The sequence below is a fragment of the Triticum urartu genome, chromosome 6 (genome assembly GCF_003073215.2).
Source record: "Triticum urartu cultivar G1812 chromosome 6, Tu2.1, whole genome shotgun sequence".
NCBI lineage: Eukaryota > Viridiplantae > Streptophyta > Magnoliopsida > Poales > Poaceae > Triticum > Triticum urartu.
The window spans coordinates 162602949-162620518 of record NC_053027.1 but is presented as its reverse complement, the minus strand read 5'-3'; positions in this window follow the sequence as shown (position 1 = coordinate 162620518).

Below are 17570 nucleotides of genomic sequence, written 5' to 3'. Positions count from 1 at the left end.
GCAGGAGGAAGTACCAGTGGTAAGGGATTTCCCTGATGTATTTCCAAGGAGTTGCCAGGCATGCCACTGGATAGAGATATTGAGTTTTTGATTGAGCTATTGCCAGGCATAGGGCCAATATCAAAGAGACCATATAGGATGCCAGCAAAGGATTTGGTGGAAATTAAGAAGCATATTAAGGAGTTACTGGATAAAGGATATATTCGCCCAAGTTCTTCACCTTGGGGATCACCGGTACTTCTAGTGGAGAAGAAAGATGGATCGTTAAGGATGGTTGTTGATTATCGAGGATTGAATGAAGTAACAATCAAGAACAAGTACCCGCTACCAATGATCAACGATCTGTTTGATCGATTGCAAGGAGCTAAGGTATTTTCCAAGATCGATCTGCGATCAGGATACCACCAGTTGAAGATTCGAGAACAGGATATTCCTAAGACAGCTTTTACTACCAGGTATGGGCTATATGAGTATACCATTATGTCATTTGGTCTGACTAACGCACCCGCATATTTTATGAACATGATGAACAAAGTGTTTATGGAGTTTTTGGATAAGTTTGTCATAGTGTTCATTGATGATATCCTGGTTTATTCGAAGAATGAAGAGGAACACAAGGAGCATTTGCGTTTGGTACTTGGAAAGCTCAGAGAACATCAATTATATGCCAAGTTCAGCAAATGTGAGTTTTGGTTGAAGGAAGTAGGATTCCTCGGACATGTTATATCTGGAGAAGGTATAGCAGTAGATCCCGCTGAAGTTGAAACCGTGACCCAGTGGGAAGCCCCAACAACAGTGGGAGAGATCCGGAGTATTCTTGGACTCGCAGGATACTACCGGAGATTTATTGAGAATTTCTCAAAGATTGCGAAGCCTATGACGGAGTTGTTGAAGAAGGATACCAAGTTCATATGGACAAAGGAATGTGAGGCTAGTTTCCAGGAGTTGAAGAAACGTTTGGTTACCTCGCCAGTGTTGATTTTGCCAGACCAGACCAAGGATTATGAGGTGTATTGCGACGCTTCACATCGAGGACTTGGAGCAGTGCTTATGCAGGAAGGGAGAGTTGTTTCATATGCCTCAAGACAACTGAAGCCTCATGAGTTGAATTATGCTACGCATGATTTGGAGTTAGCAGCCATAGTGCATGCTTTGAAGACATGGAGACATTTTCTCATTGGAAATCATTGTGAGGTGTACACGGATCATAAGAGTTTGAAGTACATTTTCACCCAGAAGGAGTTGAATCTCAGACAAAGGAGATGGTTGGAGCTTATCAAGGATTATGATATGAAATTGCATTATCATCCTGGAAAGGCTAATGTAGTAGCTAACGCATTAAGCCGTAAGAGCCATGTCAATACATTAATGACGGGAGAAATACCCAAGGAGTTAGCAGAAAATCTTCGTGAACTATGTTTGGAAATAGTTCCAAGAGGCTATGTAGCAACATTGGAGATTCAGTCAACTTTGATGGATAGAATCAGGGAAGCTCAGAAAGCTGACAAAGAGATTGCCGCTATAAAGGAGAAACTGAGCAAAGGAAAAGCTAAAGGATTTCGTGAGGATGAGCACGACACCCTATGGTTTGAAGACCGTGTTTACGTGCCCAATGACCCGGAGATCAGGAAGTTGATTTTGCAAGAGGCACACGACTCACCATATTCGATTCACCCAGGAAATACCAAGATGTATCTGGATTTGAAGGATATTTTCTGGTGGACCGGAATGAAGAAGGATATTGCGGAGTATGTAGCAGTTTGTGATGTATGTCAGAGAGTAAAGGCAGAGCATCAGAAGCCAGCAGGATTGTTACAACCATTGCCGATACCCGAATGGAAGTGGGATAAGCTAGGCATGGATTTTATCACGGGATTACCCAGGACTCGTTCAGGCTATGACTCGATTTGGGTTGTAGTTGATCGATTGACGAAAGTAGCTCATTTCATCCCAGTAAAGACCACTTACACCAGTGCTAAGTTGGCAAAGATATACATGACCAGGATCATATGTCTGCATGGAGTTCCAAGGAGTATCGTATCGGATAGAGGAACCCAGTTTACCTCAAACTTCTGGAAGCAGTTGCACGAAACTTTGGGTACCAGGCTAGAATTCAGTACAGCTTTTCATCCACAGACAAATGGATAGACCGAGAGAGTCAATCAGATTTTGGAGGATATGCTGAGAGCTTGTGCGCTAGATTACGGATCTAGTTGGGACGATAATTTTCCTTATGTAGAGTTCTCTTACAACAACAGTTATCAAACCAGTTTAAAGATGGCCCCTTTCGAAGCTTTGTACGGAAGGAGGTGCAGGACACCGTTGTCATGGGACGAAGTTGGAGACCGCCAGTTGTTTGGACCTGACTTGATTAAAGAGTCTGAACAGAAGGTGAAGTTGATTCGCGATAGGCTCAAGGTAGCCCAGTCCAGACAGAAGAGTTATGCGGATTCTAAACGCAAGGAGACAGTTTACGAAGTCGGAGATAGAGCTTATCTTCGAGTATCTCCACTTCGAGGAACAAAGCGTTGTGGAGTTAAAGGGAAGTTAGCACCACGATTTGTAGGACCATATCGAGTTTTGAAGCGTATGGGAGAAGTAGCCTACAAGTTGGAATTGCCCGAAGGATTGTCAGGAGTACATGATGTGTTCCACGTTTCTTAGTTAAAGAAATGTCACGCGGAGATGGCTGACATACCGTTGAGAGATACAGTGCCTTTGGAAACTATTTAGTTGGATAACGATTTGACCTACGAGGAGAAACCAATTAAGATCCTCGAGTTTGCCAGCCGAGTTACTCGCAGCAAGGTTATTAAGTTTTGCAAAGTTCAGTGGAGCCACCACACGGAGGATGAAGCCACCTGGGAGTGAGAGGAAGATTTGCTCAAAGACCACCCTCACCTATTTTCTAGCCAACCCGAATCTCGAGGGCGAGATTCATCTTAAGGGGGGTAGGTTTGTAACATCCCAAATTTTCAATTTGGAATGTTATACATTAGATCACCATTGCATATCATATTTTATTTTGCTTTTGGTTGATCCTAGAAATTCTACGCAACTCAATGACCCACGGAGAGAGTTGGGGATTTCGTTATTTTCATATTTGAGTTTTCTCAAATTTTGAGAATAGGATCATTTGATTTTATTTATTTTATCATCAATTATTTCTATTACAAAAATATGAGAGAGGGAATAAAATGACTTTCCCAAAATAAATAAATATTGAGGATTTAATAATAAAATCAAATAAGATTTTATTTCGGAGTTTTTCGGTGTTTTATTTGAATTTAGGAAAAATGTGTGTTTTTCAAAATTGCATTGAGGTCCCAAATAAATGTTCACCTTGTGCGGCTTGATTTTAGAAGCCCGTGAAAATTTATTTCGGAATTTTTGGAGTCCGTTTAGTATTTATTTTTATTTTGTTTCCAAGCGGAATTAAAAAAACGAACCGACCTACGGGCCCTGTCCGACTAGGACTCCGGCTCGAGGGGGGCCTTTATAAGCCGGGGCAGCCCACCCCGAGGGAAACCCTAGCCAGCCCCCAGCCCAGCCGCCGCCCCGCCCTAGCCGCCGCCGCCGCTCCGTCGCCGTCGTCCGCCGCGCCGCCGCCGTCGTCCGCCGCCGCCGCCGTGAAACCCGCCGCCGAGGTTCGTCACGCCTCGTTTTCCGTGCTGTCGTAAAAAATAAAATTCGGTGTTCGTCGTTTTTCTTTTTCTCGGATTAAATCCGCGATTTTTCTGATCGCGATTCCTGATCCGATTTTCGTTTTAGTATAACTTTTCGCTCGTTTATCGGAATCAGGCGATTCAAGCGCCTAGAGATTTGTCTCGAAACCCCCTATCTGTTTAACCAACTTAAACAAGGTTTTGCTACTGTAAAATTTGCCCTAGATCCAGATTACTAGAACGAAGTTGTTTTCTTTCGCTGTTTGACTTTCGTTGCTTCGTTCGATCTGATTCTTTTTGCCAACCGGAGTTCTTAAGTTGAACCTTCTGGTTAGATCTCTTATTTGAGTTTTACCTGTGCATTAGATGAGTACTTATTGTATGCTTGTTTGTTTGTCTGCGATAGAATACCTGGAGTGCGCCACCTGTTACTTCGAATCGTTAGGTTTCGTGGATCATCAGCAAGGCAAGTAACACTTTGATCATACCTTTTCTACTACCCAGTTTTATTGCATTAGATCAATCCTCACACATTGCATGATTAGGATCTAATTAAATTGTGGGATGGGAAGTAGATGAGGTAGTACCTATTACCTGTTTATTATCAAACCTTTGGGAGTTACTTCTACGTTTGCTTATTATGCCATGCTATGCTAGTAGACGTGGATTGGGTGAGTGATATCCATGACAGATGTGAGATTGTTAATTAATGGTTTATCTAAGGTGGCAACTTAAACACACATCTGGGTGGATTGAGGCACCTGGGTATTCCAGGACTTGCCTGTTTTCTTTTGGACCGCCACCCAGGCTCAAAGGGATCATGAGACTATTCATACTAGAAACTTCCGTGTGCAGCCACAAGCTATTATGGGCTCTAGCATAGTTGACTAAGTCGTGCAAACTCTTACAGTGGTAGACTAGCAGATGTAGGGGATGTAGGTGGTACGGTCTACCCGATCGTAAGGTGCTAGCGCTTCTGAAAGACTATATCTCGGTCATCCGTCTTCTCAAACACCATGTAGTGCGAGAAACAAAACGGAGGCGATCGAATCTTGTGGGGAAAAGTGCGCAAACCTCTGCAGAGTGTATAAACTAATCATGGTTAGCCATGTCCCCGGTTATGGACATCTTGAGTATCTAGTACTTGGATTATCATGTGAATCTCAACATGTTACTCTAAATTAATTTTGTTGGGTTATGTTTAATGATGATGCTTAATTGGGATTGAGAATGCTGTCAACCATTCTCAATGTTTAACAACCACCATGATAGTAATTAAAATTTATTCCTTTGAAGTAGGGAAAAATTGGCTTTATGCAAAACTGTAAACATAGAGCTTTTCCACCAGCCAAATATGCATATAGTATAGCTGTTTCATTCTGTTACTCTCTATGTGTTACCTTGCCAGCATATTCCATGTGCTGACCCGTTTCGGGCTGCAACGTTAATGTTGCAGACTTTTGAGACGACGATTATGGAGTTTTAGGTCGTGGTTCTATACTCAGTGATGCCGTTGGAGTTGATGGACTCACTTATCTTCCAAGCCTTCCGCTGTTATCGTTATTAGATGGCCTTAAGCCATATTTATTGTAATAAGTTCTCTTTTGAGACACTTGATGTAATAAGTGTGTGATTGCTACTCTGCTATAAATCCTCCGAGTACTGTGTGGTGTCAGCATTACTGATCCAGGGATGACACCGGAGCACAGAGATCAGACTGTTTGAGGTCTGGTCGCTACAGAGATGGTATCAGAGCACACGCTGACTGTAGGACACGACCACTAAGCACAAGACCTATATCACTATTCACTCTCTTCTCTTCTGACCTCTCATCTTTTCTACTCTTTAGGATGGCGGATGCAATGAACAAGTTCACACAACCAGATGAAGATACACCCTTTGGACGACACTTGAAGGAAGTCACTAGATACCTGAACATAGGAGTACCAAGCTTCACGGGAACCTACAACGCCACTTTACCTGAAGAAGAGCGCTGGATGATTCAAGTTCAAGTTCCAGGAAGGACGTTCATGCCAGTCACTGAGCCCATAGAATTTTCTTTTGATGCACCAACTTGGAGTCTAGGAAAGAGCATGGCAGCTCACATTGCCATGGGACGCATTGGAGAAGTCTACCGTAAGGATCTCAAGGATACTATCTACCAGATTTGTGGGCGCCGAGATGAACACTGGGAGATGATCAACACCCGGAAGGATAGATCAATTGCAGCTTTTATCCAGGAGTTAAATCAGCACATTCGACGACAGGAGAACCAGATGTGCGCCGACATGATAGACCTGAAGAAGGCAAAGACTAGAATCAAGGAACTGGAGGAAGAACTCAAGGCTACATGTGAAGATTATGAAGAAGAAATTGAAGTATTGGTGGAGAAGAATGACGACCTGATCAAGAAGATTGGAATATTTATGGGAGGCCCTACGCCAGTAGATGAAGACGAAGAACCCAAGGAAATTAGCCCGGAAGACTACATGATCATCGACGGCACCGACTCGGGAGCAGATAGTAGTGATGATGACTATGTTGATGAAGCTGGAGCAGATATCATGGAGTCTGGAACCGAAGAATATTTCTTGTAGACCACCCCATTAGTAGTAGTAGTCCACCATGTAAATATAGTAGCCCGAGCACTTTTGCGATAGATAGATCGATTGTATGCCCTTGTTTTATTGATTGAAGTGAATTGTTTGCTTTGCCTCATGTGCATATGGGTAGTGTTTTCTCTTTAGACCCCTCTATTCTTATATCTCATCTTTTCTAAACCCTCAGATGCCTCCGAGACGTGACCCCGGATTTGCCTTTCCACCGGAGCTCACCCAGTTGATCCAGCAGCAGAACACATTGATGCAGTTGCTGGTCCAGAATCAGAATCAGGGGAACAACAACAACCCACCACCACCACCTGTTGACCACTTAGCCCGTTTTCTTAGGCTGAATCCGCCGGTGTTTTCCAGTAGCACCGAGCCGATAGTAGCGGATGATTGGCTCCGCAAGACAGCTAGGGAGTTGACCACAGCAGGATGCACAGATGCGGAGAAGGTGAAGTTTGCCGCACATCAGTTAGAAGGACCCGCAGCATCATGGTGGGAGAATTTCACAGCCACTTTCCCAGTCGACACTGTCACATGGGACCAGTTTTAGCAGGCTTTTCGTACTACACATGTTTCAGCAGGAGCTATGGCCATGAAGAAGCGTGAGTTTCACAACTTGCGCCAAGGAGGACGGACAGTTGGCCAGTATGTGGAGGAATTTAGTAAGTTAGCGCATTATGCCCGAGATGACGTCGCTACAGATGCAGCTAAGCAAGAGAAGTTTCTAGAAGGACTAAATGATGAGTTGAGCATGTAGTTGATGGTAGCCACCTTCAACAACTACCAGGAGTTGGTAGATCGTGCTCTTATGATTGAAGGGAAGTAGCAGCAAATTGAGAATCGCAAGAGGAAGTATGGACAAGGAAAGTACAATTCAGGAGCTCAGCAGAAGCCACGTTTTACCCCTAGACCGGGAGGACATTTTCAGCATACCCATGGAGGAGGTAGCTCGCACAATCACAATGGCACCAAGAATGGTAATGGCAACGGAGGAAGCAACGGCCAGAACCGCACCAACCCCTCAACCCCAGCCAACAAGGACTTGAGCCAAGTCACTTGCTTTAAGTGTTCGAAGACAGGACATTATGCCAATGAATGTCCTGAATTACAAAATGGAAATAGCAATGGAAGTTCTGGGAAGAAGCCAAACCCTTTCAATAGGGGACAGGGGAACCACGTTAGCGTGGAGGAGGTTGAAGCTCAGCCTGATGCAGTAATAGGTAAGTTTTTGGTTAAGTCATTTACTGCACTCGTTCTTTTTGATACTGGTGCACCGCATTCATACATCTCAAGGGTATTTGTGAATAAGTATAACCTATCAACCCAAGCCCTTAGGTCACCCATGTTAGTAACCTCGCCCGGAGCAGAATATGTGGCTAGTCTATGGTGTGATCGGTTACCATTAAGGATTGGTAACTATGTTTTTCCCTCAAACCTAATAGTATTGGAATCTCAAGGATTGGATGTGATATTAGGCATGGATTTGTTATCAAAGTATGAAGGTAATATTGAATGTGCTAGTAAGACAATTTTGCTTACCACCCCAGAAGGGAGAAGGATCAAGTATGTATCCCGGCATGTGCCAAAGAGGACTCAAGTAAATTGCCTAACAGGAGTTGTGCAGGAGGAAGTACCAGTGGTAAGGGATTTCCCTGATGTATTTCCAGAGGAGTTGCCAGGCATGCCACTGGATAGAGATATTGAGTTTTTGATTGAGCTATTGCCAGGCACAGGGCCAATATCAAAGAGACCATATAGGATGCCAGCAAAGGATTTGGTGGAAATTAAGAAGCATATTAAGGAGTTACTGGATAAAGGATATATTCACCCAAGTTCTTCACCTTGGGGATCGCTGGTACTTCTAGTGGAGAAGAAAGATGGATCGTTAAGGATGGTTGTTGATTATCGAGGATTGAATGAAGTAACAATCAAGAACAAGTACCCGCTACCAATGATCAACGATCTGTTTGATCGATTGCAAGGAGCTAAGGTATTTTCCAAGATCGATCTGCGATCAGGATACCACTAGTTGAAGATTCGGGAACATGATATTCCTAAGACAGCTTTTACTACAAGGTATGGGCTGTATGAGTATACCGTTATGTCATTTGGTCTGACTAACGCACCCGCATATTTTAAGAACATGATGAACAAAGTGTTTATGGAGTTTTTCGATAAGTTCATCATAGTGTTCATTGATGATATCCTGGTTTATTCGAAGAATGAAGAGGAACACAAGGAGCATTTGAGTTTGGTACTTGGAAAGCTCAGAGAACATCAATTATATGCCAAGTTCAGAAAATGTGAGTTTTGGTTGAAGGAAGTAGGATTCCTCGGACATGTTATATCTGGAGAAGGTATAGCAGTAGATCCCGCTAAAGTTGAAACCGTGACCCAGTGGGAAGCCCCAACAACATTGGGAGAGATCCGGAGTTTTCTTGGACTCACAGGATACTACCGGAGATTTATTGAGAATTTCTCAAAGATTGCGAAGCCTATGACGGAGTTGTTGAAGAAGGATACCAAGTTCATATGGACAGAGGAATGTGAGGCTAGTTTCCAGGAGTTGAAGAAACGTTTGGTTACCTCACCAGTGTTGATTTTGCCAGACCAGACCAAGGATTATGAGGTGTATTGCGACGCTTCATGTCGAGGACTTGGAGCAGTGCTTATGTAGGAAGGGAGAGTTGTTTCATATGCCTCAAGACAACTGAAGCCTCATGAGTTGAATTATGCTACGCATGATTTGGAGTTAGCAGCCGTAGTGCATGCTTTGAAGACATGGAGACATTTTCTCATTGGAAATCATTGTGAGGTGTACACGGATCATAAGAGTTTGAAGTACATTTTCACCCAGAAGGAGTTGAATCTCAGACAAACTTGACATGCGGGCCAGATGCCCGTTGTCACAACCCTAGAATTTGATTGTAATTAGTTGCATCAGCACCCTTGCATCATATCTAAAATTTATTTGAAAGTTGAAATGGGGATTGTTGAAACCCTAGCACCAAGTCAAATCAAACAGGTTCAACCTAAAAATATTTTCAATGAACCCAAAATTGCCTTCATTAATGTTTGATAATTTTGGCAAGGGTTTTGATCCAAACCAAAAATATTGAACATTTTTAGGAAATTATTTGGGCTTTGATTTAATTTACTAGTGTATTTGAGTTGGAGCAATTAAATCCTATAAATATTTTATTGCTCCAATAATTCTGAGACTTTTTATGGAGCTCTGGGATAAACCAATTTGCATCCACAAATATTTCCAGAAGCTGCAAAATAATTTGGTCAGCAAACCAAATTCAAAACAGAAGCAGAAAATAGAAAACATAAATAAAAAGAAAAAGGGGGACAACTTACCTGGACGTACCAGGAAGCCCATCAGCCGGCCTTGCACTATACAGCCCACCGGGCCCAACTCCTGTTGGCCCAGCCACCAGGCCCCTCCATCGTCTTCAACCTCCTGCCAGTGGGCAGGAGGGCGTGTGGCCGCCGTACGCGCACACGCGCGCGCCACCTCCTGCTTGGCTGGCCCCTCCCCGACCCCCTTGGACGACGCCACACACCTCCGTGCCTCCCTCTCCCCCTCCGTGCTCACTTTCTCCTCCCCTGGTTCTCTTCCTCCCCCACGGCCGTCGCTGCCGTCACCGTCTGACGCGGCCACAGCCACCCCCTCGCTCCTCTAAAGTGCCCAGAAGCTCTGGCTCGCTGTCCTCTTCGTCTTCACCAAGCTATGCAACCGCGGGCATGCTGCAATGGCGGCTACGTTGTCGTCTTCAACCTCCGGCCGCCGGCAACCTCACCTTCGATTCGCCGCCGTCTCCGCGTCCCCGAGCTCGCCGACCTGCTCGTCCGACTCGCCGTGAGCCACTGACCCGAACCCCCCTCCTTTGCACTCCGTTTGCACGCTGTAGCCGTTGCTCCGCTGGAGAACGAACCGCGCTGCTGCCCGAGCTTCTCGCCGCCGTGGCCACAGTCGTCGTAGCTCCCAACCGAGCACACCCACGTGCTCACCGCGCCGCATAGGTGCCGTAGGAGCTAAGCACGCCACTCCACGGCCACCACAACCCTGTCCCCGAGTGCGCCCGAACTCCGGCCGCCGCGGAGGTCGACGCCGCGCTCAACCCCGGCCACCCTAGCTGCTGCCGCTTGCTGCACTAGACGCGAACGAGCTCCAGCATCACGTAGAGCCTCTCCGCCGCCGTTTTGGTCGCCGGAGGAGCATTTCCGAGCCGCCTCGCCATCTCTGGCGTCGCCGGCGATGAGCCGTGGGCCAAGCCCGTGGGTTTGACCCCGGTTGACCGGGATTTGACTTCCCCTACGCCACTGACAGGTGGGTCCAGCCCCTGTTAATCTCTGGTTTAGTTTAAATTTAAACCCAATTAGACCTGAGACACTGACTTGCGGGGCCCAGTGGTCAGGTTTGACCTGGGCTGACCACGTTGACTTGCTGACGCAGTGATGACGTCATGCTGACTCAGTTAATACTTTTCTGGTTTAAAAATAATCCAGGAAATTTCAGAAAATAGTTATAACTTCTAAAAATCATAGAAATTAATCTATAGCTCCATATGAAATAAATTATATATGTAAAGTTATCAGAAAAATTCAAGGAATCCATCTGTACCATTTTCATGCATGTTTGAGCAAGTTAACCTCACTGTTTAGGATGAAACATGATTAGGGCAAATTTTCATAATAGATTTGGAGTTGGAATTTGATATAGTTTTGAATTCCACTTCAATTAAAATGACTTTCTGTTGCATTAGCCCAAATCACAGCATATTTCCATGTCATGATCATGCATCATATTGTTGCATTGCATTGATTGTGCTCTCCCTCTCTGTTGCCAGTATTCGTCCCCTCTCGATAGACGTGCTTCCGACGATGAGTTCGATGACACCGATGAAGAGCTATAATATCTTCAGAAGTGCCAGGCAAGAAAAACCCCCTTGGTCATTCCGATACAATCCCACTATCTCGCTCCTGCTCTCTTTTACTGCATTAGGACAACAATGTTTCAACTGTTACATGCTGCGGTAGCTGAACCCCTTTCCTCTGCATGACCTTTCATTACCACAGTAAATAGATGAAACCCACTAGCATGAGTAGGAGTTGTTTGAGCCCTGATGTGCCTACTCATTCATGTTGTTTGTCATGCCTGCTACTGCTTAGAGTTGAGCCAGGTCTGATTCATCGGGGATGAATTGGAAAGGTGTTGAACATGTCCTAATGTGTGTGAGATAAGTGTGTGAACACGATTTGGTAAAGGTAGCGGTGAGAGGCCATGTAGGAGTACATGGTGGGTTGTCTCATTGCAGCCGTCCTCAGGAACTGAGTTCTGTGTTTGTGATCCATGAACAGTTACTACCACACATTGGGCTCCGGGCGCTCCAAGCTCTCTCGACTTATTAATCAACCTGATCTCTGTCCAGGAGTTGCAACTAGTTTCTGGTGTTTGTAGGTAGTGTTAGTAGTCTACCAAGTGGCACCTGGTACAGGTGGGCTTGGGACAGACTAGGCACAGTGGCACGGTGTACCAAGTGGCACCCGGATGGTGGGCTTGGGAACCCTGCACACATCGTTTGGGGAAGTGAGCGACACCCCGGCCAGATCTCCTTGCGGATGGAACCCGAATAGGCGATAAACCTGGACTAGAGACTTGTTGATTAGTCAGGTCGTGGCCGACTCCCTCACCAGGATTCCGCTTGAAGGTTGCCGAGATACACGATGTGTACATGGTGGTAAGTGGCGAGAGCGTGTGTGAAGAAGTACACCCCTGCAGGGTTATCATTATCTATTCGAATAGACAGATTCCTCGGATATGGAAACTTGGACCCCTGGCATAGTTCATAGACAAGTGAAAGTGGATACTCTAAAATGCACAAGATAAGCATGAATGCTATGGATGGCCTTCTCGTAGGGAGATGGGAGCGGATCCATAGTGGAGTATTGATATGGTGAATATGTGGACTCGTGTGCGCCACCTCAAAAGGGTTACTTGCAGTCGTAGTTTAGGATAGCCATCGAGTCAAAGCTGGCTTGCTGCAGTTAAACTCCACCACCCCTTTATTGATACTGATGCATATGTAGTTAGTTCTGATGTAAGTCTTGCTGGGTACATTTGTACTCACGTTTGCTTAATTTATGTTTTTGCAGAGAGACTTCAGTCTCGCTAGTAGTTCCACGTGGACTTCGATGTTTAGCTTGTTACCTCAGCTACGATCTTGTACCCTTGGGAGGGTCTTGTAGATAGTCAGGCTTCTGAGCCTTCTTCATTTATAGCTGTCTGTACTCAGACAAGTTAAGCTTCCGTATGTGCTTGTTGCTTGAATGCTGGGTCATGAGACCCATGTTTGTAATGCTTGGCTCCTCGGAGCCTAATGAATAAATACTTGAGTCGTAGAGTTATGTTGTGATGCCATGTTGTATTTACACATATCGAGCATATTGTGTGTATGATTGAAATGTTGGTATGTGTGGGATCCGACAATTTAGTTGTTTATCCTTGGCATCCTCTCTTATGGGGAAATGTAGTCTAGTGCTTCCATGAGCCATAGTAGTCCGCTACAGCCCGGTTCACCGGAGTCCTGCTAGCCCAGCACTACTGCTCAGGACACTTGACTGGCCGTCATGTGTTTCACTTTGTTCCTGTGTCTGTCCCTTCGAGAAATGTCACGCGGTGACATCCGGAGTCCTGCCTAGCCTGCTACAGCTCGGGTTCCCGGAGTCCTGTTAGCCCAGTGCTATAGCCCGGATTCACACGCTGCTGACCGACATGCTCGATGTGATTCATGTATGCCTGTCGCCATAGGTTGGTGCCGCTTTGGGTTCACGACTAGCCATGTCGGCCCGGGTTCTCTGTCATATGGATGCTAGCGACACTATCATATACATGAGCCAAAAGGCGCAAACGGTCCCGGGCCATGGTAAGGCAACACCCGTGGGAATACCGTGCGTGAGGCCGCAAAGTGATATGAGGTGTTACCGTCTAGATCGATGTGACTTGGAATCAGGGTCCTGACAGCTTTGGTATCAGAGCCTGACTGCCTGTAGGATTACCAAGCCAAGCTGGTCGAAGTCCTGTCTAGAAATGCTTTAGTTATATAAGGGAATTGATTGTGGATGGGAATGTAAGGCTTTTTTTACTCCTTTTCCTTATGCTCTTATGCTCTGAGTCAACCTCTTCTTTTCTACGGGGGTTAAGAACTAGGCTTCTCTTCCATCTCTCAGGATGACGTGTTTCTAAACCGTAGTTGCCTAGGATTGTTGAGTTCAAGCCTCAGTTCAGTTCCTACTACTTCCGTATGTTCATAGCTGGCCTCAGAACCTTGATTTTGTGATGTTGAGTGGTTATGCCACCATTTTTGCAGGATGTCTCAAATCATTTTGAGCATTTACAGCCGTTATGCTGTCCGAGTCATCCCAGGTTTCTAAATAGTCTGATGCATTTACAAATCCCTTCTTCCTGTTCTCGATGTTCCTTTGGGCCAGATTAAGCACACTAATTGGTCTGTTGAGGTACTCCGTTGCCTTGATATGTATGTTGGAGTTAGTATTATGACCCTAGGTGTCTTCGAGAACCACTCAGTAATCTAGCAATGTTTTGTGTTCCCGGTGTGATGATTCTGGCCACCATCCTTGAAAGCATCTCGTGATGCCATTTAGTTAGTAGGCCTTCTATTTCTGGGTTTTGAACCTGAGATTCACCCTACTTACTTCATGTTGATAGTGTTTGCTCGTTCCTTTAGGTTATTATTAACCTTTGCATTAGTCCTCGAGGTCTGTGGTATTTCCTTCTTCCAAATACTATGAACCACTTATGGCAGAAGTTTGTTGGATCAAAAGATCACAATCAGAGTACTCTTGAGGAGTTCTCCATTCATAATTGTGATTCTGCCAGTTCTACCTTTCTGCATGGGTTATCCGGAAGAATTATGTTGAACTCGTTCGGCATGCTAATCTATGCATCTACAACTCAGGAAGATATATGTTCCTTTGAGTTGTCCCTCTTTAGCTGTTATCTGACCTTCATCTGTCAATTGTTGGTCAAGAGTAGTTGTGCATTGGTGTTATTGATGCCTATTGTTCATGTGATCCGTCAAGCCATTCTATTCCGGGATGACTAGGAGAAACAAACTCCAGTACCTCATCCATATCTAGGATTGGGTCAAAGCAGTTGTATTCCGCAGATCAAAATGCCAATCCATCTTTTGATTCTGTTCTACCCTGAAGTATTGCCCTCTTTATGTCAGGAATATCATAGGAATTGCACAACCTCCTATGAACTCTTGATACAGTGATACTTCTCGCCATCATTATTCATTCCTCGGTCCCATGTTGTTGTAACCGGAATGCCGACAAGTAAACTATGATGTGTGAAATCAATACTCCTAGCAACCCTGTTGCTTGGTAGATAATGGACAATAATCTTATCCTTAGCGTGTTGATTATTGAATCATCACCCTAAGGTTTATCGTGCTACCTAGTCCTTATTTCTGGTGCACACTTCAATCAATGATAGGATCATGCCAATCCCTCGCTTATTTGATCATATCGTCTTGCCCTAGAAAGCAGGATTATTCCCGAGCTTAATAACATATTGGTGGTTTGTGATTTTCTGAATATCCTCTCTGAAGTATCACCGGGTTGTCCCCCGACCGTTATGTTGAGCTCGCGATCAAGTTGGTTTTCTTATAAACCACCCCTTCTCCAAGAATCTGTGCTGGATATCCCTGAGCTAGTTGGTTGAGCTACACAACAACTTGGAGAGTTGGAAGATGAAAGCTTGTCCCGCTTAGTTCATCTCCAAAGGGATATCCTTGTGTTTGTGTGTTTGTTGAAGAAAGATGATATCTTCATCGATTGATCCTCGTGATCAATTGTCGGTGCCATTGTCTCATCCAATCTTTGATTTGTGCATGGGCTATCGTCAAATCAAATCAGAACCAACGATAATCGTAATGTTATCTTACTCGTGGTTGATCCCTTGAGCATACACCATGACATCTTTTGGTCTGACCAATACTATCACATTGTTCACATAATGGTGGAATTCCAGTGATATGGAAATTACGATGAGTTACTGTTCAGCCCATCAGCAGCATCTTGTCTCCTCCATGATTCATGTTGAACATTGAGCTAGTGTTGGAAACTTTTGTAAGCATTGCCTTCGTGTTCCGCTCATGAGGTATATGTTTGGGTGAAAGAAGTGACTTTCTCCAAGTTCATGTGCATTAGGTGCAAGTTGCCGCCATGAATTTGAGAAAGTTTGTTTTGCTTCCTCTGGAATCATCCCAAGTTAGTCATGCATGTGCGAAGTATTCTATGGTTTGATAGACTGATCATCTTCATTCTGTATGTATCCCTAGCACACGAAGCCACTGATTGATTTGTTCAAGGAGAAGAAGTTCCTTCTTAAGAATCATGACTTATGTTAGGACTTTGTTATCCTCGATGATGGTTCCTCACCTGAACTCGGTAGTGTTTTTATTATAAGACTACTACGTGGTCATGCTTGTCTGGGACAACATGTTCACATGTGTTAGCAGAACAAGCTCATGTTTTGGAGCTTACTACCATAGTCCATTTCCCGAGAATCTCGCAATGTCATCTAGTCGATTTGTGTTGCAAACTTTCATTTTCTTCTAGAGTCGATGGGTCTGGAATATCCTGTTACTAACCAGAGTTGAATCTCAGGCAGACATGATGGTTGGAACTTTTCCAAGCTCTATGATGTAGGTCCCCGACAAGGTTGATGTTCTGGCCGACACACCTAGCCAGAAGATCTATCATTGTAGTATCTTGATTGAGCTATTCAACCATCTTCTCCATGAGGATTTGGTATGACTTATTCCACAAGTTGTTCCTTATGGATGTTTGTGCTCCCGAAGTCCGGCCTTTACTTGATGGCCATGTTGATGCTTTTAAGCATTGACTGTGGTACCTAGTACATCAAGGAGAACATTAGAAGAGGAGTGCTAAATGTCTCTCGGTCGATCATCCAGATTTGCTTCTTTGGCATTGCTAAGGAAAAATCTGAGAAAGTGATGTCCTCCTTTGCATCTGCATCCTCCATCACCGTTTATCATGGTAGTACGATGTGTTGCCAGGATCCTTGGCACGGATGTTGGTAGAACCTTGATGAATACGGAAATGCTCAAGTTCTTGAGAGCACGCTCGGTCATTGGGTTATATCCTCGGTATCACTTGGAATGTGCCTTCCGTTGCCGAGTTGTCCTATAACTCTAGTTTCCTCTCCAAACTGAGTATGCCATTCTTTCGAATTCATTCAAATGATCAATTTTGATTTTCCTTAGGCTGGTATAGAGAGTTTCAATGATCTCTGTATCAAAAGTAATTCTTTTTTCCACTTAAGGGAATAATTCTACGAGTCACCTTCCCCGAGGTGTCCCGTTATGGTATCATGGGCAACTTAACTCCTTGCTACTTTGAAACCCCCTCACCATCTATTTAAGCACCGAATTGTTGCCTACCAATCTGAACCTTTGTCATATGTTTCTCATCCATCATCTCTGATGTGTGTTTTGTGTCTCAGCTCAAGGGATGTTTCTACGTCTCATTCCGTGAGTTGATCTTGTATCCACTCTTGTGAGGTTGTCTTGCTCTCTTGTCGCCATGTTGGATGAAGTTCTCGAAGCAAAGATGTCAAGATCAATATGATGCAATGAATCAACATCTTCGAGAAGAACAATTGGATCGAGAAGATGGTGTTAGCTTTGTGTCCCCTCTGCCTTCTTACCTCACGTCTTGAATCTCGGGATGAGATTCTTGTTTTAGTGGGGGTGAGTTGTCACAGCCCTAGAATTTGATTGTAATTAGTTGCATCAGCACCCTTGCATCATATCTAAAATTTATTTGAAAGTTGAAATGGGGATTGTTGAAACCCTAGCACCAAGTCAAATCAAACAGGTTCAACCTAAAAATATTTTCAATGAACCCAAAATTGCCTTCATTAATGTTTGATAATTTTGGCAAGGGTTTTGATCCAAACCAAAAATATTGAACATTTTTAGGGAATTATTTGGGCTTTGATTTAATGTACTAGTGTATTTGAGTTGGAGCAATTAAATCCTATAAATATTTTATTGCTCCAATAATTCTGAGACTTTTTATGGAGCTCTGGGATAAACCAATTTGCATCCACAAATATTTCCAGAAGCTGCAAAATAATTTGGTCAGCAAACCAAATTCAAAACAAAAGCAGAAAATAGAAAACATAAATAAAAAGAAAAAGGGGGATAACTTACCTGGACGTACCAGGAAGCCCATC